General features: G+C 37.5%; 1 protein-coding gene across 3 annotated transcripts in view; it reads right to left on the bottom strand.

Annotated features, from left to right (window-relative positions):
• LOC139936618 (cytoplasmic FMR1-interacting protein-like) overlaps positions 1–16,994 on the bottom strand; it is a 32,612-nt gene extending 15,618 nt beyond the window's left edge. For all 3 annotated transcript variants that reach the window (XR_011785984.1, XM_071931465.1, XM_071931467.1), the window contains exons 1-2: positions 16,861–16,994; positions 327–398 (exon numbers count right to left, since the gene is read on the bottom strand). The gene's annotated coding sequence lies outside the window, so the exon portion shown is untranslated. The remainder of the gene's footprint in view (positions 1–326; positions 399–16,860) is intronic.
• Between the last annotated feature and the right edge of the window lie 2,676 nt (positions 16,995–19,670).

The following is a 19,670-nucleotide window of genomic DNA, read 5'->3' as shown; positions in this document are numbered from 1 at the left end:
TCTAAACAAATCATTCAGTGACAGTAATAGAGGTCCAGAGCAATCAATGGTTCAAAGGAAATTACAGTTTTGTCTGTTTAAAATGTGTACATTCTTAAAATACAGTACATTTCTGTGCTCGTTATAAACACTTCATGTATGGAGAATAGTGGGGGGACGAGAACAACATTTTTGTCATACACTTTTTTTTAATAAGTGAACAATTGGTATATGAAAATGTTGTTAACCAAGAGGGATCCCTTACCTCTCCTCAAAATGAGTTTGATGAATTTGTATGAAGTATTTGTACTAAGAAACAAAACATTCAAAAACATTAAAATCCTTACCTTGTGACTTCTTATTCTTGAATGAATCTCCGCAGTCTTTTTCATTCAGCTTGATTGTCAAGTCGGATTGCCCTGAAAGAAAAGTAAAATGTGTACTCAGTAGCAAGAAAATACAGAAAATCGGGCACTACATGTAGGTTTAACAAGCCTTAAAGGCACTGTCCTATCATCGATCGCATCGCCTTAAAGATCCTCATTCTCGTTTTCCAGTCACTTCAAGGAAATTCACCGGACTACATGACAGACATCATCAGTCGACATCTACCGTCACGTAGCCTTCGTTCAAGCAGCGCCCTGCAACTTACTGTCCCCCGCACCAGTCACTCTTGGGGAGATCGGTCCTTTTCACATGCTGCTCCCAAACTCTGGAACAATCTACCCCTTGAAATTCGTCAGTCTTCTTCATTGACTGTATTTAAATCCTGCTTAAAAACCCACCTGTTTTCCTCACCATTTGTGATTAATTTGTTGTTCTTTTCTTTTCTTTCTTTTCTTTTTGTTAGTGAGCAATGAGCGTCAGTCATGGCGGATACCGGCGCCTTATAAATTTTCATTATTATTATTATTATTATGTTTGGTAATTACTCAAAATATATATTAGCATTAAACCATACTTGGTAATGAGCAATGGAAAGCTGTTGATAGTATTAAATATTTTGAGAAACGACTCCCTCTGAAGTAATGTAGTTTTTGAGACAGAGGTAATTTCTCACTAAATTAATAAAAGACTTCTGGCCAGAAGCCTTTTATTTCTATCGGAAAGCACACTATTTTGTACAACAAGGGTGATATTTCTTTCATAATTTTCTTGAAACTTCAATGACCAATTGAGTCCAAACTTTCACATTTTTTATGCACATGTTGGGATACACCAAGTGAGAATACTGGTCTATGACAATTTCCAAAGGTGTCCAGTGTTTTTAAAGTCTATATTTTCCTTATGGAAATATGTTTTTTCCTTGTTTGCATGTCTGCCATTACCTGACACACGATCTATTAGAAAACTGATTGCACATCAACTATTTGCTATGTTTACATTCAAGAGTTACATGTATACAGTGTACATTACAAGGAAAGGTTAATTGTTTTTAAAATGATCAATAGAGATCCCAGAGAAGATGATAAATGTTGTAAATTAAACCGTATGGAACTAAATTTATTCAGAATAATTATGGGTTATGTATGGGTTAGTATGCAAAGGAAACCCCTTAGAGAATGGTGTTATATTTCATCATTAAGGCTAAGGGGTTAAATGAATCTCCTGATTCACGCCCACACTACAAGAGTTTTATTGTGTCAGAGATGTCCCTGATGGGCAACAGATATGTTAAGGCAATTTCAGAGAAAGACTTTGGTTACTTTACAGCCCGGTTCATACTCCATGCGAATGCTAAACAAATTTTGACATCACAATTTCGCAATGCAAAATTCGCAAGTTCAACTTGTATTGAAATTTGTTTAAAATCTAGACAACTGTTCAACTCCTGTGAAACATTCCCTGCAAAAACAGCCATGTGACTTCAAAATTTGATTCGCATTTGCAGAAAGTATGAACCGAGCTTAAGGCGATGAAAGGGACAATAGAGTGATTTAGGATCTTAATTACCAATCTTATAGACCTGAAGGGGACCAGAGATTTCCATTGTAATGCATTTAGACCACCTTTTCTAATGATCATTTGAACGTTACGTGCATTGTTACCAACATGGGATGAGAGAAAAATCAGATGGTCTTCATTTGGATTTGAACCCAAGACCCCCTGACACTCCAGGCAGATGCTCTACCAACTGAGCTATGAGGCACAGTGGCATACTTCCTCAGGTTTTCCCTAAGAACCACATTTTTCTCACGTTGTTGCATGGATGCGCAACTGGGCATTATGAATAACATGATTATAGATGATTACTAAGGGAATAAAAAGCATGCAGGGTCGTTGCCGTCACACGGCAACAACCCTGCAAGGTTTTAAACGGCCGTTAAAGAACGAGTCACTACTCTTTTATTCCCATAAATGCCTTTTTGGTTAAAGGCGTGATAAAGTAAGAAACTGTGTAAAACTTATCTGTTTCCGACGTTCTTGAGCTCTGTACGTCCGTGTGTTGCATTGTTATGACTGAGACGCCTATTTCCGACAGTTTCCGTATTCGTTCGTGCGCATATAGTCTTGGTGCAAGACGTTCCCGTTTTCCTTTCACACACGTCGCAGCCAACTCACCGACAGCGCCCGCATTGCCCGTCACGAGAAACGTCTTGCCTCAAGACTAACGGTTATAAACAGAGCTCCAACTGGTCACTATTAACCATTTAAACACCACCACGTGACACGCTCTCCGCCAATAAGAATAGCGAAACTGTCGTCTGAGGTATTTATGAATGTAAATTTTAAACTAGATCTCATCCTTATTGGATCCCCAATTCAGATTGCTATATCAAGTATTATTTAAAGAGAAACCAACGGCCTTCCCATCCTCACACTTAACGTCACTGGTGTACAAGTACATAACATTGAAGCAACTCACCGTAGAATAAGAAGTTTGGTGCATTGCTAACTGATTTTTACAGCAGCCTACGACAGTGTGACACCACTGCATGTTCTCAAAATTGCTAAACAATAAACATTTATTCCTGATGTACAACTATCAACAGGTTCGTCATGAAAGCCTGGTCGACCAATGCGACTGGTATCGAAGTCGCGACTATTGATTGCTTATAGTTGGTTAATCATGCCGCCCACAACTATAGGCCTACTACAAAAATAGTTGTGACTTCCTGTTAGGTGAACCAATTGTGTCACTCACTACTATCCACAACAACATAACTTACTTTTAAAAGAAAAACAATCAGTGGCAAAATCCTTCAATCGTTTCAATCCAATCCTCAGGCACTGCATGCATCTTGGTTGGGAATTAAAAATTACTTGTGACTAGTGTTGAAGTCGCAACTATTGAGTAGTAAACTGGTCGAGTAGTAAATTTCACTAGTCGCCCCAGCCTAATCATCTCTGGGACGGTCTAAGTCTAAACCAGTTCGGTTTATCTTTTAACACGTTGTGTGGACAGAATGACATCCGGTGTAAGTCCTCCACGATGACTGTTGACTGTGTGTGGACATATTAAAAAAAAAAACATAATCACTTTAACTCACGACCTGGGACCAGGAGCGAGAGTGGTTTACGTACATAGTCACTGTGGTCTCTAGGTATTGCTGAAGCAGCACAAATGTTCTTGCCACTTACCGAGTTGTCAAAACGCTCTCAGTTGGTATATATGCAGTTAACATCGGCCCACACCCATGATTAAAAAAATTCTGAAACAAAATGATATCCATAAATACCCCACACAGTTTCTCTACTCTTATTGGTGGTAAGCGCATGTGGGTGTGTTTAAACGGTTGATAATGACCAGTGTTTATAACCGGCTGGCTTCCGCATGACAGGAGTGCAAGATTATCACGCGGAACGCAATTCATAGCTATTAGTAACAGCGCGCAATGTACTTTTAAGCGCACGCGCAAAATCTATTTCCAAGCGCCCGCATGTACACGCAACCCACGCTCATCAGACTCTTCACAAAGTTTTTGAAAAAAGTAGTTAAAACCTAAAATTTTCAACTATCATAGTGTCTGTAATTGTATTTTTCACACGTTTTGTAACAAAAGGGCATTTGTGAATGGCGGCTTTAAACGGCTGTGTAAGAACTCGTCCTACCCGTTTATTCTCTTATTTTCAAAGCCTGTTTTGTTGTGCGTCCTACAACAGATAAAACTTTTCATGCGTATAAACGCAGCAAAGGAGCAAGACATTTGTTTTGTGACGCAGGCCCAATGGGCCGGATAAATAAAAAATAGTAATTGCTTTATAAATAAAAGTAAGCATTTTCTTGCTAGTATTTAGCCGAAATGGTAAGTACAAGCAATGGTTTCAGGGACTCTTCTTATTGACATGTAAATGAAGACGACATTTTGCTATTGTCCTGTAGCATTTCCTTGCAGTTTGTCAAGATACTGGGCCGTATGAAAGGTCCAGCATTAGCAATAGGCCGATGCGTGAAAGATCTGGCTCCAGCGACTGCTTAAAAATCTATAAATAAACTGTTACTTGACTAAACACCTTTCACTTAATCGGATTAGTGAATGGTCGAAGAAAGGCATAATAGAGGGGTTCATAATCAGAGGGCATGGAGGTAGAATATAACAACACCGGGTGGCAGCGTCCACTTTAATTTAATCTAAATGAGCACACGTACCTTTTCCATATAAGTATCTACATGTACTCATTTTTCATCGCGAATACGACTAGTGCACAAGATAATCATGGATGTCACAGATAGGTCTGCTACTAATGAATTTACTGATGACAGTGTGGCAATGATGAAAAAATAATGCTAAGTGACATGCTAGTTTTGATTATTAAAGACTACCCTATGATCCTCGATAAGAGCCAGCTACCGGGTGCCAAAGAGATGAAGTTAAAAGCACTGAAAAAAGCAAGAAAAACCATAGCTGCCAATACAGGGAAATCCATGGACGAAAGACAAATCGCAAAGAAAGTTGCCAATATGAAGTCACAGGTGAAAAAGAAGACACATGCTAAACAGACAGGAAATCGTAAAATTGTCCTGGCTCCCTGGGAAAAAGAGTTGTACACTATGTTGCGCTGAGATGAAAATCCAACCATCACGAAAATGCCCAGCGCAATGAGTGCTGGATTCCCTGCATCATCGTCATCTTCCACTTGCAACCAGGTTAGTCAAAATCCACAACAATTTGTGCTTCCACAATTATATCATTATATTAAAACATGGTCAAAAATGTTGAAGGGAATCTAAGTATTCAACATTGACTTTTAGTAGATGAGTGTTATTATTAAAATCGACAACATACGAAATACACCATGAACCGTTTTTAGTTTTTGCATATTTAGCATTTATTCTCGAATGAAAGTCTATGTATCATAATTTTTTACTTATGATCTGTTAGTATCCGCTTCTCTGGGTTTTTTTTACTAGCCCCTCCCCTCAAAATTAAACTTTAAAATATCACACATCAGCATTTAGAAACTTCTACTATTTCAAGGCTTTAATTCTTCATTTCAGATGCAACGAAAACTTTCACTTTCATCAGAAATATCGCGTTGTTTTAAATCTGAGCAAAACACACACACATCTATTATTTCAAATTATCCGTTTAACATAATAATGTACAAATTATATCTTATCGGGTGGAAATTCTTCATTGGATCTGGACCCCCCTGCAGCACCCATACAGACTAGTCGATGCTCGAAACGTGCTGCTACAGCAAAGAGAAAGCTGTTATCAATTGAAACTGAGCCAGCCTCTCAATGACCGAGCTCCAGAGATTGGTACTTTTGGAGCATTTGAAATACACAAGGATGAAATGAGACGACTACAGTGCCAAGACCAAGAGTTGAGTGATACGAATGGTCCGTCCGATGAGGACAACACGGGGGAAAAGCAGTATACTGACTTGGTTACCTGGACCCCACAACAGAACTTTAAGTAACACTATATATAAGGAAAAGGCAAAACTATACTAAGCACATATATTTTGAGCTTAAGGGTTTCTGTTGTTTGAGTTCAAATTGTGTTTAACATTTTCTGCGCGCTATTTAATAGTCTCACAATAATTAATTGTTATGCTTTCTATTTCATCAGGATTGAAGGCAGTGGACACTATTGGTAATTACTCAAACTAATTATCAGCATAAAACCTTACTTGGTAGCAAGTACTGGGGAGCTGTTGATAGTATAAAACATTGTGAGAAACGGCTCCCTCTGAAGTAGCGTAGTTTTCCGAGAAAGCATGAATTTTCCACGAATTCAATTTTTAAACCTCAGATTTACTCGAAATGAAGCATCTGTAAGCACACTTCGTGTGACAAGGGTGTTTCTTTCTTTCATTATTATCTCGCAACTTTGACGACCAATTGAGCTCACAGGTTTGTTATTTTATGCATGTTCAGATACACCAAGAGAGAAGACTGGTCTTTGACAATTACCAATACTGTCCAGTGTCTTTAAGCCAAAAACAAATAAGTTTATAGATTGTAGAAAAATACTTTTTGTTTCAGCAAGATGAAGCCTAAAAAAATATTATTTTAGAAATCGTTAACAAATGACGATTTTTTTGTCATCAACATGGGGCCCCAAAACCATGCAAGGCACTGGACGCTACTGGTATTTGTCAAAGACCAGTCTTCTCACTTGGTGTATCTCACCATTTGCATAAAATAACAACCCTGTGCAAATTTGAGCTCAATTGGTCGTCGAACTTGTGAGATAATAATGCAAGACAAAACACCCTTGTCAAACGAAGTTGTGTGTTTTTAGACGCTTGAGTTCGAGACCTCATACTCTAATTATGAGGTCTCGAAATCAAATGCGTGGAAAGTTACTTCTTTGTCAAACTACGTTACTTTAGAGGGGGCCATTTCTCACAATGGTTGACAGTTTATACTATCCACAGCTCCCCATTTCTCATTACCAAGTAAGGTTTTATGCTGAAAAATATTGGGAATTACCAAAAGTGTCCGCTGCCTTGTGTAAGATCATGAAATATGACTATTTTTTCATCAAATAAAGCACACAAAAAACATAATATTATGTTCAAGATCATTACAAAATTAGAAGACTTTTGTTTCATCAACATGAAGCCTAAAAACCAATAGGTTTAAGAGGATAAAATATGACTATTTATTTCAGCAAGTGAAGCCAAACAAAATATTATGTTCAAAATCTTTTAAAAAAATAACGATTTTAGTTCATCAACATGAAGCCTTAAAACCAACAAGTTTAAGAGGATAAAATATGACTATTTATTTCAGCAAATGAAGCCTTAAATTATCTTATGCTCAAGATCATTAAAAAATGACAGTTTTTCAGCAACATGAAGCCTAAAAAATGTTTTGTTAAAAATCGTTAAAAAATAACGATTTTGTTTCATCAACATGAAGCCTTAAAACCAATAAGTTTAAGAGGATAAAATATGACTATTTATTTCATCAAATGAAGCCTCAAAAAATGTTATGTTCAAAATCATTGTAAAAATGACTATTTTGTTTCATCCACATGAAGCCTAAAAACCAATAAGTTTAAGTGGATAAAATATGACTATTTATTTCAGCAAATGAAGCCATAAAAAATGTTATGTTCAAAATCATTGTAAAAATGAATATTTTGTTTCATCGACATGAAGCCTAAAAACCAATAAGTTTAAGTGGATAAAATATGACTATTTATTTCAGCAAATGAAACCAAACAAAATATTATGTTCAAAATCATTGTAAATATGAATATTTTGTTTCATCGACATGAAGCCTAAAAACCAATAAGTTTAAGTGGATAAAATATGACTATTTATTTCATCAAATGAAGCCATAAAAAATGTTATGTTCAAAATCATTGTAAAAATGAATATTTTGTTTCATCGACATGAAGCCTAAAAACCTAAACTCCAAGCATTGACTTCTACTATTGTGCAATCATCCGACAATTTACTTATCCAATCAATAAGTGTTTTGTCAAGTAAACGGTTATTTATAGAGATTTCAGCAATTGCTTGAGCCCGATCTTTTACTTATCAACCTTTTGCTAATGCTGGACATTTTACTTCATAAGCAATTGCTGCTTTTTATTTATCCGGCCCAATGCTTCTCACAGCACTGCCATCCCATAGTGGTATCCATCAGCAATCCCGTGGATGTGCTTATTGTTGGCTCCGTTGCTAGCATGCTAAACTTTCTTATTAAGGAGAATTAACTGCATGTTGCAGTGGGTGCAAGCTAGGCTGTGTAGACCGTACTGTAGGGGTACAATCACAACATTGTCAGCAAATGTTGGACGTACTGAAAAATGTACTATGTATATATGCAACTTGCACGTGTGGTGTCAGTTATGCAGGAATACGAATAAAAAAACACTAGAACCAGCTTTTGAGAGATCGCAACATCCGATCGACTGAGTTCATTTTTTTTCATTTCAATACATTTATTTCAATGTTGCCATAAAGTTACATTTGTGTACATCATTAAAGTTAATATACATGGTAATGAATAAATAATGGCAAACCACAGATGAAGTAAAGACAATAACAATTTACACCGAAGTTGAGTAGATAATGACAAACAGGACAACATCTAGGCATAGGGTGAAGCAAAGCTTTTGTTCCCGTACCTACGGACAGACAAAAGACGAACAAAACAAACAAATACACCAACAGACTACCACAACACCGACTTACATGCAAAACATGTACATGTATGGGTACAAAGACAAACATCATCCGGAAAATATATCATAACTTTAACTAAGAATTAAGGACTGCTTTTAATTTTTTTGCAAATTACAAATTATGCATTTATTAAATCAAAACTGTTGGTATAAAAACACAAAAATATTCTGATGGAATATGGATGCCAGTTCAGTGATTTTCTCTGGCAGTTTGTATTAATTTTATTTATACTTTACAGTCATGTTTGGTTTGTTTAATTCATTTTTTACAGTTTGTTCTTGGCTAGTGCTCGCCCTTCCTACGGTAAAACTGTTTTCCGCGTTCGATTGAGAGCCTTGTCATCCAATACGAACAAAATTATCGTCCAGCGGGGCACTTGGCAGGAGTATCTGGGCACGTGGTTTCTGATATTCCAGATGTTAGAGTAATTGGGTCACATCTGCTTTGACCTCTTAAAACCAAAGTTAAACCGTATGAGGTTTAACTCAGTGCCGTCTGAACGCAAGGGGACGTTTTTTTTTACGACTACACCACTCTTTTCAAAAAAGTTAAGTTGATTCTGGTCTAACTTTATAGTACGCTGTCTGAACATACCAATTGTGAAAAATGCCTCCCTCTGAAGTACCATAGTTTTTGAGAATGAGGTAATTTCTCACTCAAATAATAAAAGACTTTAGCTGCAAAGCCTTTTTTTATGCATCTGAAAGCACACAAAGTAATGCAACAAGGTTGTTTTTTCTTGCATTATTCTCTTGCAACTTCGATGACTAATTGAGCTCAACCTTTTTTATGCAAATTTTGGGATACACCAAGTGAGGATACTGGTCTTTGACAATTAACAAACTTTTTTTCAACTAGAACAGCGAAGCTGCCATGGCGAGCTGCTGATCACCAGATAGAACCTATGACTGACAGAAAAACCAATCATTTGATCGACTGAAGGTCAAAGGGGTGGTGATGTGGACAAGTATGAGGTTATGACATTTAAGGTTTTCATTGATTTAGTTCATTCAACTGGAACCAGTGATCTTTGAGTTTTATCTTTTCATATTATATGCATCTAAGCAGCAATAAATATTTGATTAAAACTTTGCATTAACATCATTGCAATAAGGAGTTATGAACATTTAATGGACGGACGGACAGACGGACGGAAATTGGTATTACATAGGCTCGCACTGCTCTGCAGCTCGTTAAAAAGGGCACTTTCATTAGAAAATCTACAAAATCTAGGGGCAACGAGTCATGGCCTCAGTCCAAGTCTAGGCCTGAAACACAACATGTGAAGTGCAAAAAAACCTTATTACATGTACACGCGTAGGATTTGATTTTTTGCATTATAGAAGTTTGACGACATCCAATCTCAGTCCCGAACGTTTATTTACCTTGCAGGGTAGTGGCCGTGCGATAAAGGATCTCACCTCCAGCTTTATTTTATTTTCCAACAAAGTTTTATGTATAGGCACGATTGCTACATTAGGATGCATTTGAGAAGGCACTGATAGCCGACTGTCATCACTTGCTGATTGCACAGCATAACATAAATTGACAAAAGCCATAGGGGCACTTATTGCAGATGAAAAGGAGTGAGAGTTACAGCAAAGCAATCATGACAATGTTTATCTGTTTGAGCTGATTAGTACTGACATTTAAAGGGTTTGGGTACTTTTTGTACTCAACACAAAACATATCATAAGCGCTTAGAGACTTTATTTTGTATTATGCGCTAAGCTTGGGCGATATCACGATATTATCGAATATCGCGATATTAATTTGGAAACGATTGCGATATCGGATCGATTTGGTTTTAATCGAAATAATGATGTATCGATATATCGCGATATCGATTAATTATCGCAATATCACGATGTATTTCCTAGCTGAGACATCTTGCACTTCATAGGTTTGGAGTAAAACCAGAAGAATAGGTCATTAGAATACCTCTCTTATGCTATGACTGTCTCTTCTACAACTTTCACTTGGAGTTTGAAGACTGATGATGTCAAAATTATCGCCCAAACTTAATATGCGCTATATAAGAACTGTTTATTATTATTATTATTATCCACAGATTGACATTAAAGTTACACATGTATGCAGTTTAAAGATATTGACAGAAAACTTCCAAATTAACTTTTACTACATTTAATTTTGTCTTCTTTTTTTCTTGTGATAACAATTATCGCGACACAGCAAAACCGTCGGCAGCCATCTTGCTTTTTCACAGAACTTGTACGACATGGACAACAGAGGGCGCTTTCCTGAATATGGAATAGTCTTGGCCCAAGACGTCAATTACCGGTACCACATAGTGTTGTATGTACTGCGCTTCATGTAAATTGATTGCTGGTGTCTTGGGTCAAGACTAATACTTGTCTGCCATCTGCGGTGGCGTGGTTGAGTTGACGGCGAGTTGACAGCACAAGTGAGTTGACGCAAGTTGACAGGAAAGGACTGGCAATCTACAGGATAATCACGAACAGTCATTGCAACACCATACGACAGTGTATGCAATTATATTCCTCCATGTGTGCATATCTGGCATGACGATGGATCATCAGAATTTTTTGAAATTAATATTCAAAACTAGGTATAACTTTTTAAAAATGCGTGACTCGCAAGTCACGAGTCCTCAGAGACAAATCCAAGTCATAATGGTCGAGTCCGAGTCTGAGTCTTTTGCCGACTAGACTCAAGTCAAGTCCGAGTCACCAAAATTGTGACCCGCGATGGACTCGAGTCCGAGTCCTGGACTCGAGTCATACAACACTGCCTGTATGTGTATCGATTTTGATTTCTGTTGGTGATACAGGGGTCCAAACTAAAAACACAATCACCACAAAACATCTAGTAGCCAGACACAAGAATCAACCACTATAGGCAACAAATGGTATGTAACATTTTTTTTTTCCATAAGTGAACTTACATGAAAGTCGTCGGTCTGTGTCCAGACCGAGTCCTCGTGAACATTTTGCATCGAGTATTGGCAAAAGAGTGACGCACTCATCTGTGTGCATCGGCGATCAAGACATCTTTCAGGAAAGGGCAACATTTTCCGGATAGATGGGAGATTTAAAGATACTAAAATTCTGGATTCAAAAACAATTTATTTGAAACAGGCATGTGAGCGGGTCATGGAAAAAAACACAACAAAATATTTTTTTGTGTCCGGATTTTGGGCCGGCGCTATGGGTCTCCGTGTCCAGATTTTGGGCCAGCACTACGAGTCTGAATAACAGGCTTGGTACTGCAGCGTAGACAAAACATTAACAGAAACATAGGCCACAATTGTACCAGGTAATAGTGTGCTGTTTGCCTCATTTTTAAGATGTTTTTTTGTGACAAACGCGATGCGTCCTCGACTACCATTATTTAGTTTCCAACTTGTCAACGTGAAAGACAATGTGCGCCTAGTCTTGGCTCAAGGTGTTGGCTTTTTAATACAGTTTTTAGTAAAGCGCCCTCTCTTGGTGGAATGGGACAACGACATGGGCAAAAGTAAAGTACCCATCGTGCTTAACGACTTAACGGCTTTAGTCAAAGACTATCACCAAGATGACAGGTTCCCTTTCTCTGCTCTGTGCGAGTGTTGTGCAGTAAAATTACTTGCTGCTTGATGACAAAAAATGAAAAAACGCGGACCGGCCTTTCATGGCAGAGTCGGGAAAAACGCAGAGCCAGAAGAAATAGCATAAAACCTTACTTGGTAATGAGTAATGGGGAGAGGTTGATAGTATAAAACATTGTGAGAAGTGGCTCCGTCTGAAGTAACATACATGTAGTTTTTGAAAGTAAATTTCTGAAAATTTGATTTTGAGACCTCAGAATTAGACCTTCAGGTCTCAAAATCAAGCATCTGAAAGCACACAACTTCGTGTGACAAGGGTGTTTTTCTTTCATTACTATCTCGCAGCCTCGACAACCAATTGAGCTCAAATTTTCACAGGTTTGTTAATTTGTGCATATGTTGAGATACACCAAGTGGGAAGACTGGTCTTTGACAATTACCAATAGTGTCTACTGTCCAGTGTCTTTAATACTCGTATAATTTGTTTGACCCGTGCAAATTTCAAATTGGCTGGGCCGATTTTGAAAAGGGGGGGGGGCCATCTTCAAAGATTGCACCAAGATGCATATAGCGAGCACGATTGCGGGCGCCCGACTATAACCAAAACTACATGTATGTGTACATAGATCACCTGATCATTTGGTACATGATGATCACATCACCATGTACAACTCTGACTTACTTTCGGAAAATAATTTATTCATGGATGTCTACGCATCTGGGAACCACGAAGCTCGAACAGTGTACCAGTATTTATACTTTGTTGTTCCCAGATGCGTGGACATATTTTTTGTACCTAAAGCACGTATCGTCACATCGCGACGGGCGATGCGCATGCTTCGGGGTCATTGGCATAATTGTTGCAGATTAGCACTAGCAGTAAAACGGAGTAAATAGGAACTGAATTATGGTAAGAATTTAATTTTAATTTTTTTTTTAGATTGCCGAGTGGATTGGATTTTCTGGCCCGACTGCTAGGTCAATGAGAGTTCAAAGAACACGTAGAGCCCAATTTGTGCGAGATTTGGTTAAAAAAAGAAGAGATTTAACCTCTCCTATTGAAATGCCAAAACTAACTAAACCGAATCGTTTCTGTTGTGAGACATATACTTCTTTACGGGAGGTTACGGGAGACGAAAGTTCTAGGAGTAATGGAACTGAACCTAGCCTAACCGTACAATGTAACATCGTCCAGGGTATAAAGGTCCCGTCCCATTGCAAAAAAAATCACAAGATTGTAAAAAAATATTTTTACTTTACTCAGGAAGCTGAACTTTTACTCACATGTTCCTTGTAGTCGGAACTCCAATCTGGCATTTTTTTAAATTGTTGAATTTTCTCCATTGGTGTTAATATTTAAGGGTCCTTAAGAGGACCGTGGACCCCGGCGAGACAGACTTCGCACTGGGAGCTCATGGTGTGTGCTACACACATAATGTTTATATTTTTTTGTAGTGATTTTAGGTTGCACTCCCACTTTTTCAGTTTGCACTCCCACTTTTTTGACTCCCAAAATTTTTGATATTGTCTAGGGTTAGACAACAACTAAGAATCCTGGTGTCATGTGTTTTCAGTAGGATGACAGGAAAAATGTTCACCATCAAAAACTAAATGATTATTTTTAAAATCATCTCTCCAACAATGAAACTTACACTTCATCATGGATTCGTGTGTTGAAATCTTAAAAAAGATTAAAGCAAAGTTCCTTTCATTGGTTGGTATTTTATTGACTACTCAGAAGCTAGTAGGGCGGACAAAATATCCTGGTGTCATGTAATTTCAGTAGAGTAACAGGAAAATTGTTCACAATCAAAAACTACAATTTTTTTTCTTCAAATAATCTATCCAATTTTTTAACAATAACACTTTCACTTTATGGTGTGTTGAAATTTTTAAAGTTTTGGTTTTACATTGCGAGAGACAGTCCGCCATTAACAGTGTTTATGCATGCACGACATTGGAGCAACGTCATATGTTTTCACACTCTTTCATTGGTTGGTATTTTATTGAATATTCAGAAGCTAGTATGTTTGCAAAATAAATCAAAAATATTATTCAAATACTAACAAATTTAATTACATTTTTGTCCTAAAGCATTATGGCTACTATATTAGAATCCAACGATATCATAAGGCATGAAAGTAAAACACCCCTTCCCCCTTGATGCACTCACATTTCATAAAAAACAATCCGTTTTCCCCCATTTCAGACCAGTTATGTTTGGTTTCAGGAGATAAGAAACTAATATATCTTTAATGTAGACTTAATATTTATTACGCTTATCGGAATTTATTACAGTATGCAGTAAATCAAAACAAAAAATTGTTGTAATTTTCACTTAAAATATTTTAATATTTTCCCCACATTTGCACACCACAGAATCCCAAATAGTAACCACCTCACATGATCCATCTAGTGACTAAAGCAGAATGAAACTCAATCTATAGCAGATAGTAATTTTGTTTTGAACTTTCGAGGTTGGATGATGTTTCTTTGACTCATTTGAATAATGGCATAATAATGCACTAGTGATTAGTACCAAAAACCAATCATTTTATAAATGTTTGAGCATAACCAACGGCAGGAAACTTTATTCTCAGCATGATTAAGCCTGATGAAAATAAAGACCGTGAGTAAACTGCATAGCTTCTATCACCAGTGCAGCTTGCACAATTTCGCGGTAAACGGGAATCAAAGTTGGGGACCGAAAACATATGAGTGTCGATAACGTATTACGCTACGATAAATCAAAAATCTTTCAACTACTATTAAAACAATATTAAATACATTTTTATCTCAAGAAATACGGCTACCTGATTAGAATCCTGTAGTAACTTCAATTACTGACTTAACTCACTGGATTAGGTTAACGAAACCATGTGTACATGACTTTAATAAACAACAAGAAGGATGCCAACACAACTACAAAACACCTTTTCTCCAACCAGTCAATAGAGGGCGCTAACACAATAATCAACTACAGGTTATCACAACTCCTCCTCCTTTAGATAATACTTAACACAACAACTTTAAGGAAACAACAACTTGAACACTAGAACATTAAATCCAAGAGAATTAGTTTCAGAACCAACATCCACGGGTCTGTAGGAAAACATACATTAACCTATTGGCTGGTTCCATTGTTACATGAGGAACTATTATTAATCAACAACTGTTTCCATGGTAACAAAAGAAGAACTGTGTTTTTTAGAGTCACAGATCTGGAAATCCATAGAGTTCAGGTTTGGTGCGAACGCGTGTGGATCTGCGAAGTTCAATGTCTGGTTCTGTGTTCTGTGAGCCTGTCTGCTCTGCTGGCATTGGACTTGGATCTTCCACTGATGGTGTACTGTCAATCTGTACAAGTGGTTGTTCACCAACCATTTCCTCCCTCTCCGATGAAGGAATGGGCCAATTTGGCTCCAAACTGGGTGTGGTTGACACATTTCGGAAACGCATTTGATCAACATGGCGTCTCCACACACGACCATCCTCAAGTAGGACTGTGTACATAAGATGGCCACACAATGAAGAAAAGGTGTTTTGTAGTCTGGTAAGTACTCGATCAAGATTAGCAATGTGCTCTGATTCAGATTTACCTGTAACAAGGATATCATCGAGAAATGCCACTGCTTGGGGAATGTCAGCTAACAAACTTTCAATGGTGATCCGTGCGTCCACATCGATAACATTTAGTGAAGTGTGTACCTTGTTTGTGGGGCTGTGCTTGTTGTGGATATGGCCTTGTTTGGTTAGGCCCCCTGGCGCTGGTACTACTAGCAACTTTATTGGCTTGCTGCAGGGGTCCAGCGGCCACTGGTACGGGCAAAGACTCGAGGTTTCTTTGAAGGTCTTTGGCATTCTTCATGGCTAGCTCCATGGCTTGTGAAATTTCCCACGCTTTCTTGAATTTAAGGGAGGGCTCTGATAACAGCCTTCGTTGCACTCGCTCATCCTTTAAGCCACATACTAAGCGATCACGCAACATATCCTCTAGTGTAGACCCATACTCACAGTGTCGTGCGAGACGGCGTAATTCAGCAACAAATTCTGCAGTTGTCTCTCCTTGTTGCTGAATGCGTGTGTTAAACTTATATCGCTGAACGATTACCGAGGGTAGTGGGTTGAAATGATCCTTAGCAATCGATATTAGTTCATCAAAAGTCTTTTCTCCTGGTTTTGCTGGTGCTACAAGGCTTGATATCAACTTATATGTGTCAGCACCACAAACACTTAACAAAATAGCTCTCTGCTTACCAGCATCCTCTACATCGTTTGCTTCAAAAAACTGCTTCAATCGTTCCACATACAGAGGCCATGCTTCACTGTCCTTTTCATCTTGAAATTCACCGATATTCCCAAAGGTATTCATACTGAGATTTCTTCTGGATGTTCTCCCTGTTTAGCAGGATCCCATCCTCGTCGCCAAAATGTAGTAAAATCCGCATATATCACAAGGCATGACAGTAAAACACCCCAACCCCCTTGAAGCGCAAACACTTCAAAACAATTTTTTTTCTACCATTTCAGACCAGAAATGTTTGAATTCAGGAGTAAGAAACCAATATGTCCTCAGTACCACTGCTAATTGTGTAACCACCCAATCAATTACCGTACTGTACACGACATAGGCCCTACTTACTTGGCATTAACACAGGTCATGAACTTAAAATGCCCCAAATGGGTCACAATAAACAGCAATAATAAAAAAAACTCACCTCAACACTATCAGGTATAAACTCTATCCTAAATTTAGCTTTAGTATGTAAAGGAAATGATGGAGGAAACTCGCACAAAAGAAGTTTTGCTGGCCATTTTTTCGGCGACGTGACTTCCTACTTTTTCACCAGACGCCATTTTGAAACCGCATTACGGGAAGAACTGGCAAACTTCTCCGCCATTATTTAATTACTTCAAACAAAAATTCCTATTTTCACAAGAATATCCCAGCCATAGAATTTGTACATCTTTAATGTTTTTCAATACTTTTAACGTGATACAACAAGATGTCTTGCAACAACTTGCCTACTCTTTAGTTTACAGCCTACTTTATTACGCGTAAGGGTACATGCAGTTTGAGGCGCTTGATGAGCGAGATTTGCCTGGATGTGCTGCATATGCGCGTACACAGGGACACAGTGGTTGACGAATGGTCACTGCTAAAACTTGGCCGGCCCTTGCTGACCAATTCTATAAAGCCTGTAAGCACAACAAATTGCTAAGCATTAACTTTCTTCCTTGATAAAAAACAAGATTACCAACCAAAAAGCCACGTGATTTTCCAGGAGAAGCAAACAACAGTTAAAACCAGTATCACGCAATATACAACAAATGGAAATTAGGTTGGTAATCCTGTTTTTATCAAGGAATAAATTTCATGCTAAGCACATTTTTTTGCTTACAGGATTTATGAAATTGGGCCCAGGGCCCAAAATTATAAAGCTGTTTGACAGACAATATTGTTGCTGAGCAAAAAACGAGTGGGCACCAGCCACAACAATGTAAACTTTATGGAATGCAAACGAGTAACCTGTTTTTTTTTTTGCATCTATAGATTTGCCTGTGTTTAGCAGGATTTATTTGTGTTTAGGCTTGATGTTGGCCCTGTCGCACACGCCCAATGTCCACAGCCATAGTCATGGGTGGGCCCTGGGTATGCGTATGCTTTATTTGCTACAAAACACTGACACGAACACCAGACACAATTTGAGAAACTCTTTGCAGACACAAACAATTTCAGCTATTGTTAATCGGTATATTAATGACATTGAGACAACCGACTCATTTTCATAAAATGGACACGAACAAAAAATGTGTAGACGTAACCCACGAATGTGGCTGTGAATGGTTATGGCACTAATATTAAGCAAAACAAGTGCAAGATTTAATCATAATTTCAGAGGAACTTAAATTAAGAAAGCCTCAAAGCCTTCGCTGGACTTTCCGTCAAATGTTTTTTTTGTATAGGGTTCTCCATGGCAATATTATGCAATAAATATGACAAGGAATTCACGAGTGCATAATCATGACTGACAGCTTGGAATGAGTGTTTTATTACTCCATTGAATTATCACTCATAACTAGACTATATACGGTTGCCATAATTATATTTTCAATAGAAATGCAATTCATTAACCTGATGAAAAAGATTTTACATTTTCTGTTGTTGCAGTAATTGGCATTCGAGCTGAATGCAAGTCTAATTCTCATTAAGAAAACATATTAAAGTCTGGCTCTCGGCGCGGCAGACATTACTCTTGATTAAAGGAACTGGACACTATTGGTAATTACTCAAAATAATTGTTGACATAAAAACATACTTGGTTACAAGAAATGGATAGCTGTTGATAGCTACATTATTAGAAACGGCTCCTTCTGAAGTAACATAGTTTTTGAGAAAGAAGTAATTTCTCACTAAAATACTCGAATTCAAGGCATCTAAAAGCACACAACTTGTGCGACGAGGGTGTTTTTTCTTCCATTATTCTCTCGCAACTTCGACGACCAATTAAGTTCAAACTTTCAAATAATTGTTAATATTTTGTAAATGTGTTATGGTACACCAAGTGAGAATACTGGTCTTTGACAATTACCAATAGTGTCCACTACCTTTAAAGATAAATGAATTCCTAGATACGCTTGTCAATTGAAAACAAAGCTCATGGATTTATCACGTCAAACAATACAAGCACAACACACATTGACATACAGACCAAGCAAACAATGAAACATCGTTTCTAAGTAGTTTGGGTTTGAAACAGTAGACAAATAATTGAAAAACATGATTAATGTTTATGAACGTACATGTCTCGTTAATACGACGCTTGGGACCTATTATAGCTGATGGACCTTTTGAATGCGGCATCGTGAAATATGCATAAAAATTGTCATATATCTACATTTAGATTTCTTTACTATGTATATTATAGTAAATACATTTTTTATGTTTTAAACGAGCAAGGTCTGGGAGGGCACTTTTTTTTATGAGAGTTTCTTATTACTTTTTGCCTTTCCCTGGACGGACTCTGCTTGTTATAAAAAAAAATATCATCTAAAGAGCCCATGGAGTATTTTTGTAACTCGGCTTTTATCTCATCCCCTCACGGATGCCCACCTTATTGCAAAATTGAAATATTATGGTTTTCATGATGCTAGACTCAACAGGATTGTATGATACACGGACCATGGTCTTTTTAAAGGCACTGGATACATTTGGTAAATTGTCAAAGACCAGTATTCTCACTTGGTGTATCCCAACATATGCATAAAATAACAAGTCTGTGAAAATGTTGACTCAATTTATTGGTCATCGAAGTTGCAAAAATTAAAAATAAATAAAACAAATGGTTCTTTCGTAAGTATTTTAATATTTGAGTGAGAAATTTTCTCTTTCTAAAAATACGTTACTTCAGAGGAAGCCGTCCATCAAAGTGTTGTATACTATCAACAACTCCGCATCTCTCGTTACCAAGTAAATTTGTATGTTAACAATTATGTTGAGTAAACACCAACAGCGTCCATTGCCTTT

Source organism: Asterias amurensis, chromosome 4 (genome assembly GCF_032118995.1).
Source record: "Asterias amurensis chromosome 4, ASM3211899v1".
NCBI classification, from domain to species: domain Eukaryota; kingdom Metazoa; phylum Echinodermata; class Asteroidea; order Forcipulatida; family Asteriidae; genus Asterias; species Asterias amurensis.
Note: the sequence above shows the minus strand (reverse complement) of the source record. Positions and strands in the feature narration are given on the sequence as shown.